Genomic DNA, 11664 nt, shown 5'->3' with positions numbered 1-11664 from the left:
TGTTTTGGTACTCTTCTTGGGAACTTATGAGATCTCATTTCCTGGCCGTGCCTGAAAGCCCTTGCTTTGGCTGTTATTACAGGTTCGTATGAGCAGTTGCCAGCGGGCTCGTGCGCATGCGCAGAGCTGAATTCGCGTATGAACAGTGCCTTGCTCCCGCTTCTGGCTACTTGGAGCGTGGCTGTTTGGTGTATGAGCAGTAGCAGGAAGTAGCCAGAAGCTACCCGGAAAAATTTTCCTGGCGCGCCCAAGCTGCCAGATTCGCGCATGCGCAGAGCAAGCTGAGTTATAGTGGGTGGGGGGGGGGGGGGGGGGGTGGTCCTTCCCCACGTGACCGGTGGTCTTGTATATGTTTCGTGTCTGCGTTTACAGCTCCCACGTCAAATGAAAACAAAACAGATTTCTGTGGCCGGGAGCCATCAAGTGAATTAATATACATTCTCAAACCATGAAAGACCAAAATAAGTCAGTAGTTTCAATTTTCTGATTTTATATGATTTCCACGTTATTAGCAATCAACCATTAATGTCTTAATGAAGCTATTTCTGTCCGTTTTATAGAGAAATATGCTTCAGTTAATTTTTTTCCGCTGAGGCAGTTAGTTTATTTGAAACAAAGTGTTTCATTCCGCGCTATTGGCTACTTTCAACCTCGTTCAGCTTAAAGTGTAAATTTTCATTTTCTGGGACGAATGACGTTATACCATAATAAAGAACTAAACATGAGAATACAGTACTGGACCTCCAAGAAAATTGGTATCACGAGAACCACATGAAAAGCTGAATATCAGGTACTTCAGAGTCCATCTGGACATAGAAATGTGCAATTAGAGCGGAATGAAGCATTTTAGTATGGTTTATGAAATTCCGATGCTGCTGGAGTAGTCTCTGATGTCCTGTTCCTTTTATGATCTCTTAATGCTATGTAGGCCTACATACGAACATCGTAAACATTGACTTGAAACTAGTAGGCAAATTTGGTCAGTAGTTTTGAACTAAATAGCAGAATTTTATAGATCTGCCTTCTGTGAGTGCGTTTTTCGATCACAAGGCACTTGTCTAGTACTTCCTCTGGGCCTGAAGTTATTTCTTAATTTGTGTTTACGTCTTAAATTTATAGAATGCCATTCTATGCTAAATTTTAGACTGGCAGCATACCATGTTTTATCGTTTTAACTCCCCACATGGGTTCATATTTATTCCTAGAATAGAATATAAACTGTCAGTTGTACAGTTTCTTTGCCTCACAGACAGCCATGTTAATTTTTTCACATTTTGAAATAGTCATTAAATTTATTGTCCTTTATTCCGGTGTAAGCTACACAAGAAACTGTCTCTTTTTTTGTTGCAAGTAATTTGTATTCCATACTAGTAGCTTTTTGCAGTGCTGTGTAGATGTAAACCTGTTGGAAATGCTACGTAACAATATTGCAGAGTACGAATTAAAAATGCTGTCAAAGTCACCCCTTAGCAAAATTTTATGGTGCTTCGAGCAGTGGAGTCTAATTTTGAAATGATATTTTGCCAAGAACTGCTTCCTTATTTGCATCCTTTACCTGTGTGGGATATGATAAAACAATTACTCTAAGTACAACTCTCATTATGTCCTCTCAACAACATGCCGCACGGGCGGCACGGCTACACATAGTCACGTGATGCCCCACCAGAAATACGACGAAAAGCGTATGAGCAGAGCAAGCACCAAGCACGGTCTGCCTACGTCATCATAGCTGCGCATGCGCAGTACAGCCTGTTGTCTGGCGCTTTCTGGTAACTGCTCAAACGAACGACGGGGCGGGCCTCTGGGAGAGGTGGGACGGGGAGGGGGCGGGAAGCTTCCTTCGGCTTACAACTGATGTGTCGCTCGTTCCCACTCCTCCTAAACTGGTTATGGCCGGAGCCTACATGACTGGCTTACAGGGAGAGATTTTCCCCATGACGCCCAGTGGTTCTATCATCCATTGCAGAAAAAGTTAGCGTGCTACGTGTGGGTCAATACCTCAAGCGCCATACGAGCTCCTGAGGACGGATGGGAGGAACCGTTTTAAACTGTAGGCAGTGTTATAGAATACTTCACAGTTTTCATTGATACCAAGTGTGTTATGTACATCTTTCCAAGGCGTTTTTAGGAAAAAATTTTAGTCGTCAGTTCCTTTTTCATTTGTAAGGGCTATAGTTTATCTGCAAGTATTTACATAATGTTTCTGAAATAGCGACGTGTGCGATGAGGATGATATCAGGTACCAGCACTCGTGGTTTCCATAACTTACTATCAGTTGTATGAGGCAGAGTTAGTTTATACGACATCAAAGGGGACTTCTATAGAATAAGTATGTCCACGTAATATTAAATTTTGTTTATAAGTTAGCAAATTTGATAACAGTTGCTTCATATATAACTAAAAATCGACAGATGAAGTCCAGTGTTTCGTGACTACCGCTACTCGTGAATGTCTACTTTTACACCACAAATTTCAAAATGGCAATCATTGCAAAATCTGAATGTGTGAATGTTACCATCCTTCTCAATACACAGACGTGCAAAACTTAAGGACGAAAGGAACTTTCGCACGACTTGTCGCTGCCAAGTAATATAGCTCGATGAAACTTGGACTGTATATAGAGACATCTGCTATAGTACAGTACAGATAGCTGAGCGAAATACGCAATGAGACGAACAGAAATGCCACTTGCATTCAAATACAATAGCTACACTAAAGCCACCACGATTTAAGATGGTCCCCTGGACATTACAAGAGGCGGGACATGGTTTTTAATACGGTGTGTGATCACCACGGACGATAACATTCTGCAACGTGCTACCATGCTGCTAAGGAGTTCTTGTGGTGGGGTGTTCCATTCCTTCACCAGCGCGATTGACAACTGATGGGCGGACTTTGGTGTGTGTGGAAATGCTGCAATACGTCTCCCCTAGAGATGGGTAGTTTGCGAACGAACGGGTGCAAAGGAACGGTTCACCAAGATGAACGAAAAGACTGAGGAACGAATTCCAAGGAACGATCGGTTCATAGTTCACTTCGGTCGTGGCGCTCTACTTATAATTCCCGGGAACGAGGAACGATCGGTTCATAGTTCACTTCGGTCGCGGCGGTCTACTTATAGTTCCCGGGAACGAGGAACGATCGGTTCATAGTTCACTAGTTCACTTCGGTCGCGGCGGTCACTTCGGCAGTTCTCGTTCCAGCTTCGGTCGCGTGCTCGTCTCAGTCTCGGTCTCCCTCGGCCTCACTCGTCGTTATTCGCATGACCGCCTGTCTCAGTTCCACTGCCGACTGCTCCTAGTCAGTTCAGTATCCAGTTGTTCGTTTCGTTCACTGCGCTCGCCTACTTTACATGTGTTCCAAACTGTTCTTGCACTTGGTTCTGGCTATTCAGCGTCCTCGACCGGTAATCAGAAAGTATTTTAAAGTTACGTAAATTACATAAAAATTACGTTGTATATAATAGGTACGTCTTTTTAGGTAACAAAATGGCATATCAGCTCACTTCATTTTATCGATGAACAGGAGAAGACATACTTATAACAAGGCAAGGTTTTTTTGTTATTCATATATTTTTTGGTTTCATCGACTTGATTTAGCAGCTAACTTTCAATAATTTGCTTCATTTTTAGTGTAATAAAATTCATATAAAACGACTTTCGTGTTTCTTTCATATACAAAACATTACATTTAGAAAGGCTCTAATTATTTTTAAGTTTGGTTGTTTCCAATTTGTTTGGTTTCTTTGAAAAAAAAGTGGGTTGTGGGTCATTTTGGCTCAATAGGAAAAGCGGTGCCTCTCCATTTGAAAAGACATAGATTGGCATAAAATCGTATTTACTTATCATCTCAAAAACATTTGTTCAGAAGGTGCTTTCAAACCAAAAACTTTATTACTGCGAACTTAATTATTATTATTATTATTATTTCTGAATTAACCGTAATAATGCAACGTAAAAACCTAATTTTTACTAAGCGTGTGACGCAAGCATCAGAAAACCACATTTTATTTTATGCTTCTATAAAGTCTCTACTTCGCCTACAAACTCAGAAACAACGTGAAGTATATATATATATATATATATATATATATATATATATATATATATATATATATATATATATATATATGGCGTAAACGATTATTGTTTACAACGTAGCATAGCTATGTAGTGGAAGTCGAAACGAAGAATTTTATACAAGACACTTGTGGTCTATTAAGTTGGGAAACAGCCACCAACAGGTTTACAAGACTACATGAGCTATAGCCCATGCGCGTCGCGTGAGATTTTCATGTTCTCTTCTCCAGCTCTCTACACATCGTCATCGACTGTTTCGCAATTCTTGCTTGCATTAGCTTGTTATTTCTTCACTGTCTAATTATTACATATTTGTCTGTTTGTTGTATCTGCTCGTAACGGGCAACACATCGTCCGTAATTGGCGAGCACTCTGTACTCGGGGCCTGTTTTCCGTGCGCCACCCTATGTTATTTCCCTGTGATCAGCCACACAAGGCTACAGTTGGCTAAACGAGAGGTTCTGCAGAATCACACAAATTACTTCTAAAAGTGTGTAAGAATTCTGTAATGAATACAAACTCTGTACTCCAGGGGGGACGCAAGTGCCCCCTCTTGGTACCCTCCATCCTTCGGTCACCTACACTACTAGTTTTCATTTTTCATAAGAACCATATACCAAGCACAAAAGAACGGTGAACGAGTAAAAATGACGTGATGACTGGGTGTTGTGTGATGTCCTTAGGTTAGTTAGGTTTAAGTAGTTCTAAGTTCTAGGGGACTGATGACCTCAGTAGTTAAGTCCCATAGTGGTCAGAGCCATTTGAACCATTTCTCTTCCAAATTCTGATGGCGGCAGGGTTAAAATACCCGTAGCGAGAGGCTGTTTGTAATTTGTACAGAAACCAGATTGCAGTCGTAAGAGTCGAAGGGCGCGAAAGGGAAGCAGTGGTTGTAGCCTATCCCCGATGTTATTCAGTCGGTGTATTGAGCTAGTGGTAAAGGAAACAAAGAAAAATTTGGAGTAGGAATTCAAATCCTTGGAGAAGAAATAAAAACCTTGAAGTTTGCCGATGACATTGTAATTATGTCAGAGACAAACAAGTGCTTCGAAGAGCAGTAGAACGGAATGGACAGTGTCTTGAAAGGAGGAAATAAGATGAACATCAACAAAAGCAAAACAAGGATAATGGTATGTATTCGAATTAAATCAGGAGATGCTGAGGGAATTAGATTAGGAAATGCGACACTTAAACTAGTAGGTGAGTTTTGCTATTTGGGGAGCAAAATAACTAATGAAGGCCGAAGTAGAGATGATATAAAATGTAGAGTGGCGATGGCAAGGAAAGCATTTCTGTAGAAGAGAAATTTGTTAACATGGAATATGGGTTTAAGTGTCAGGAAGTCTTTTCTGAAAGTATTTGTATGGAGAGTACCCATACATGGAAGTGAAACATGGACGATAAATAGTTTAGACAAGAAGAGAATAGAAGCTTTTCAAATGTGGTGCTACAGAAGAATACTGAAGATTAGATGAGTAGATCATGTAGCTAGTGAGGAGGTACTGAACAGAACTGGGGAAAAGAGGAATTTGTGGCACAACTTAACTAGAAGAAGGGATCGGTTGATAGGACACGTTCTGAGGCATCAAGGGATCACCAGTTTAGTACTGGAGGGAAGCGTGGAGCGTAAAAATCTGACAGGGGGACCAAGAGATGAATATACAAAGCAGATTCAGAAGGATGTAGGTTGCAACAGTTACTCGGAGATGAAGAGGCTTGCACACGATAGAATAGCATGGAGAACTGCATCACACCAGTCTTTGGACTGAAGACCACAAAAACAACAAGAGCCTCTAGTAGCATCTTTCCACTGCCAGTCTGGCATACCTCCCTTTGTGAGTGCATTATTGTGTACGTTGTTTCTGGTATTCGATACGCTGCGTTCTACTATTTCTGTGAGTTTCGTAATGGGTGACTTGGAGGAACAAATGATCTACCTCAAGTATGAGGTTCGTGAAACTTTACCTGAAACCCACGACATACTAAGGGAGGCTTCTGGTAAGCAAGTTTTAAGCCAAGCTAAAATGCTGGACTTGTAACACTATTTAAAGATGGTCACGACACTGTGGAAGACAGCGAATACTCGGGCCGACAGTAAACTTGCAGTACTTGGGGAGCGATCGTGAAAGTGCCTGAAGTGTTCCACAAGGATAGAAGGCACACAATCGATGATGTTTCTGAAATAGTGGGAATTCTGGAATTTCACAAGGGATATGTCAACGCATTCGAACAGATGAACTGAACGGGGACGAATTGCAGCGAAGTTCGTTCCTCGTCTTATGAACGCCGATCAACGACACCATTGGGTTGACGTGTGCACTGAACTACAAACAACAGTCCTATACAGGATCATTATAACTGCCGATGAATCAGGGGTATAGGTTATGACTCTGAAACAAAACAAGAATCTTCGCAGTGGAAGACGCCATCTTCTTCGTGACCCAATAAAGCGCGCCAATTTCGCATCAACATTAAACCAATGCTAATGACTTTTTTGACATTCATGGAATTGTCAAGAAGGGGATTTCTTCCATGTGGACAGTCCCAGGGATGTTCTACTGTGATATTTTGAGAAGCTTTAGGGAAAACGTGAGATGCAAATAGCCTGAGAGATGGCAAAACAAAGACTGGTTGCTGCGCAAAGACATTGCACCTGCACACACCTCGCCTATTGTGAGAGAACTCCTGCAAAAACAGACAACTGTCCCCCAGTCACCCAACTCGCCTGATCTAGCCCCTTGGGGATACTTCTTTCTCCCCAAAATGAGGTCAAAGTTGAAAGGCCGGAGGTTTGTCTCCACAGAAGAGATACAAGCGAGTTGCAACTAATTTCGAATACCATTCAGCCAGCACACTTCGAGTGCCGCTTCCAACAATGTAAAAAGCGTTGCATTTAGTTACGGTGGATATTTAAATGTACGTTAACTTTTCTAAATTTTTACAGCAATATTCTCGGAAATTTTGGGTGGCCCTTCGTACGCTAATGTCTTTTCATGTCGTCATAGCCAGAAATCCAAGGGAATAATGTAAGGTGAATGGGAGGCCACGCTGCTGCCACCCCTCGGCCAAACCATCGCTCATTAACCCACTGAGTTACTAATATTTTTCCCCATAATAGACCCTACATTTACTATTTAAATTTACAAAAGCCACCATATTTTGTCTTACACACTTTTCTCAAAATTACATACTTTTGTAGTAATTCGTTATAAATCTATCATACTACTTATTGAAGTAATGAGGTGTGAAGATAATATTATTTTGGAAAATTTTGTTGCTGTAGTATACCCGAATAAATACAGGCATGTGGAACGCCACTAGACATTTCTCACACTCATATCGTGTATCACATTTCTTCTTCCTTGCTTCGCACACTACATACTTTGTGGAGGGCGTTTTCTTGAAGGGCCTGGAGGGGGAGGGAGAGGGGATAAACCTAACAAAACCTGAAACCGATTGCTTATCGCTTGCAAAATATCGAAAGAAATCGAGTATGTTGTACACCACTAAATAGATCGGTGTCTCAGCCTTGCAGTGGTATATAACATGTCACGCTGTCTATTAACGGAGATGAAGAAACACTGCGAACAAGCTGTAGCTGCTCGGCCCGTCTCACAGCAGGCAATATAATGATGATCATGAAGTGCCATACTACGAGGAGCGTAGGGGACGATGCGGGAGACCCGCACCGCCGACTACGCAAGGTCCTACCGTAGGTGGTTTGCCATTGCCTTCGTCCGACCGTTTGGGGATGAATGATGATGACACAACACCCAGTCATCTCGAGGCAAGGAAAATCCCTGACCCCGCCGGGAATCGAACCCCGGACCCTGCCCGCGGGAAGCTAGAACGCTACCGCAAGACCACGAGTATAACAACGGATCTGAAACCGATGGGTTAAACGCGAGATGTAGAAGATGTGATTGTACTACGTCTTACATAAGACACGTCCGTTGTCACTCTGGAATAATCTCATAAACAGTACCTGTCGATATGCCTGGTAACGCTTGTAGCGATGTGAGTCCATCAATCCCAATTCCTGACTACACACTGATACTAAGGCGAACCTGAAGTCTTGCTTCCACGATCGCTAAAGGATCTGCATCTGCCCACACGTGACTACTGTGTAAATTTACTATCTGTTTTGAGAACAGGCGTTCCGCAGCAACACTCGTTTCTTGATTTATTCATTCACCTTTTGTTCGTTGTGATTGGTGCCGGACTCGCAGCTCCGCTCTCAAGCAATCGTTCCTGCCATCAGCCAACATAGCCAATGGTCACAGCCAAACAGGTGGGGTGCAGAAAATACAGATCAATTTCTCGGAGGCGATGACACACAGCGGCACAGCTAAACAACAGACAAGTGAAAACCAGGAAAAATGTGGGGACGTGGGGGTGGCGAAATGATAAGGACTGTCACATATGACAGTTTTCCCTCAGCTTCAGAGAAAAGCGGAAATGAAACACGTCGCCCCACAGATGTATTACAATCTCTGTGGCTGTATGCACGCGGCATATGATAACTGCTCCCGGAGCTTTTGCTAGAGCGCACACGGCTCGCTACCGGTCTCAGAGATGTCTTTTGGCGAGAATGTGTCCGACTCGCAATTATTCTTACGCGCTGCGCCTCGCACCTAATAGCGAGCGCAACGTGGCTCCAGCCCACTTCTTCACAACCAACAACGAAGAGCCTCGGAGCGACTCTCGTGCAGATCTTTTTCTCTGTTTCCAAGAACTTTGTAAGACACCAATTCCCAACAGGTTTACAACTGCGAGCTCTGATAAATTCCAAGGTACATGCAACTTCCTGGCAGATTAAAACTGTGTGCCGGACCGAGACTCGAACTCCGGACCTATGCCTTTCACGGGCAAGTGCGCTACTATCCGAGCTATCCAAGCACGACTCACGACCCGTCCTCAGAGCTTTAGTTCTGCCAGTACCTCGTCTCCTACTTTCCAAACTTTACAGAAGTTCTCCCGCGAACCTTGCAGAACTAGCACTCCTGAAAGAAAGGATATTGCGGAGACATGGCTTAACCACAGCCTGGGGGATGTTTCCATTGTACGTATTTATACATATTTTAGAAATCTCAAATACACCATAAATTAAATTTCATAATATAAGAGCATTATTTACATAATTTTTCAATTAGTGAAATAAAATTATAATAGATACTACCCCTCTCATCTCAGACGCATGTAAAATAAAGCATTGAGGAAATATGAGTAGATATTGCTGAATAGGGGCCCCACCCTTTCTTAAACCGGCCCTGACTCCAGCTAGTCAGCGTGTTAGGAAGGTGTACTGTCGTGAAACATTAGCCGCAAATTTTTAACAAGGTGCATGTCTACCAGTACATCCGAAAATCCTCACTTTCTGCACAGTGAAAGGCTGCTGGTGGCCCAATAGCATTAAACGACGCGAAGTTAATTGCTAGTTGGAATCAATTTGATGCTACGTAACCACAAGAGGGCGAGTACACGACCTTTACGTTGTATGTGGCTCATGTGCACAATAGAGGTTCGGTCATGGACAGCTGCTTTTTTTAACTTTAAGCTCTCATAGGGGCATCGATTTATCAACATTCACATTAATTTAGCATAGGCAATTCGCTGAAAAGTTATTAACAAATTAACGAATGACTTAATAAAATAAAGGAAATATTAAAATTTTGATCCCTTAGGAAATGATGTAGTCTAGAACCATAGAATAAATTTTCACTATCAATTTACTCAAATTACACATGAAGTTACTCCGAATGATGGTCTCACTCAGGTAATTTGAACACGGTAAAGAAATAAAAATCAATGATAGACTTAGCAGAGCAAGCGAACTGTTGACAGGCAGTAACGGAATGTAAACTAAAGGTACTTAGCCATGCAATAATTCATTTAAACTGAACTAAATTTCTAGAATTCAGTAGTGGACTCAAAACCTTACCCAATAATACATTCACCTTAGCAAAAGTTCAGTCACTGATGGCCATACTAACGGTTAGGGTTCAAAGTTCTTCTAAGGCCCAGACTGTTACACATCAGAATATTTCTTTCCCAACCGACGCTTAAGCCCATGCGGCTGTCGACTGTTCAGACCTTACCAAACAACCTTAGCAACCAGGACATGAAAGCAAAAGACCACGATCTCTGCTCATCTAACTTTTAAGTTACTTACGGTACTACAACTCTTACACATTTCAAACATACATCACTCGTACTTTTATTTATTTTTGAGTCTGATATTACATTTTTAAATGCTAAACATTGCTGCTTGATCAACTAATATTTAAACTTAACGCATCATAATCGGAACGGGGGGAAAATAGTCAACTTCGCATCGCTATTCAGCTTGCCACTCCAGTACTATGCTATTCATTTGATCATCCTACAAACATTACCTTAGGCAACGGCCTTGCCGCAGTGGATACACCGGTTCCTGTGAGATCACCGAAGTTAAGCGCTGTCGGGCGTGGTCGGCACTTGGATGGGTGACCATCCAGGCCGCCATGCGCTGTTGCCATTTTTCGGGGTGCCCTCAGCCTCGTGATGCCAGTTGAGGAGCTACTCGACCGAATAGTAGCGGCTTCGGTCAAGAATACCATCTTACGACCGGGAGAGCGGTGTGCTGACCCCACGCCCCTCCTATCCGCATCCTCCACCGAGGATGACACGGCGGTCGGATGGTCCCAGTAGGCCAGTCGTGGCCTGAAGACGGAGTACAAGCATTATCTTAGTAAATGTTTCAAATGGCTCTAAGCACTATAGGACTTAACATCTGAGGTCATCAGTCCCCTAGACTTAGAACTACTTAAACCTAACTAACCTAAGTACATCACACACATCCATGCCCGGGGCAGGATTCGAACCCGCAACCGTTAGCAGCAGAGCAGTTCCGGACTGAAGCGCCTAGAACCGCTAGGCAATTGCGGCCGGCCTTACCTTAGTAAATTCTCATTAATAAACATAGACAAATTGGGATAATGCATCAAATCACTCATCTTTCGTGTATATGTGGCGAAATCTTGGCTTTGGTACTATTTCAGGAATTAATCAGTAAATTGTTTATAACAACCCATGATCGTTCCTTGCCTGTCATCAAGACTCATGCAAGTTTGTGTGTCGTAAGCATAAGTTGCGTGCTTATATCACCTATTTTTAATTTTACAAACCGTTTTCAATATGTATGTTAATAAATTTGTTAATATTTACTTTTTGAACATAGCAATCAGTTTCGAGTGTTCCTCTCTTTACTGCAATTTCGTCACCGTCTTTAGATTTTCTGTAGCGTGTCTGAAAGTGGTTCGCGAATATTTGAAGCTATAGTTTTATCACAGTCAGAGCCTGGCCATTTGTCGCTGCTTTCATAAGCATGAAGTGGCCCAGTTTATGCCAAACGCCATCGGATTTGAAGTGATGAGCGCACTGCTACCCTAACTCCTCTCACATTTCGCTGCAGTGTCTCGGAACGCTGCTCAGCACCTGTTCCCTAAGTGGCCCGGCCACTACACGGCAACTTGGCAGCCACATACCGCTCAACCAAACGCTATTTTCTCAACATAATTGTATAGCGGACAAACTGCTCGTAATT

At 42.6% G+C, this 11664-nt stretch overlaps 1 pseudogene; it reads left to right on the top strand.

The window, feature by feature from the left end:
- Nucleotides 1–10478: 10478 nt before the first annotated feature.
- Nucleotides 10479–10596, top strand: LOC124561391 (annotated as a pseudogene).
- Nucleotides 10597–11664: the final 1068 nt, after the last annotated feature.

This window comes from Schistocerca americana, chromosome 1 (assembly GCF_021461395.2).
Source record: "Schistocerca americana isolate TAMUIC-IGC-003095 chromosome 1, iqSchAmer2.1, whole genome shotgun sequence".
Taxonomy (NCBI): domain Eukaryota; kingdom Metazoa; phylum Arthropoda; class Insecta; order Orthoptera; family Acrididae; genus Schistocerca; species Schistocerca americana.
This window is presented reverse-complemented; position numbering and strand designations above follow the sequence as displayed.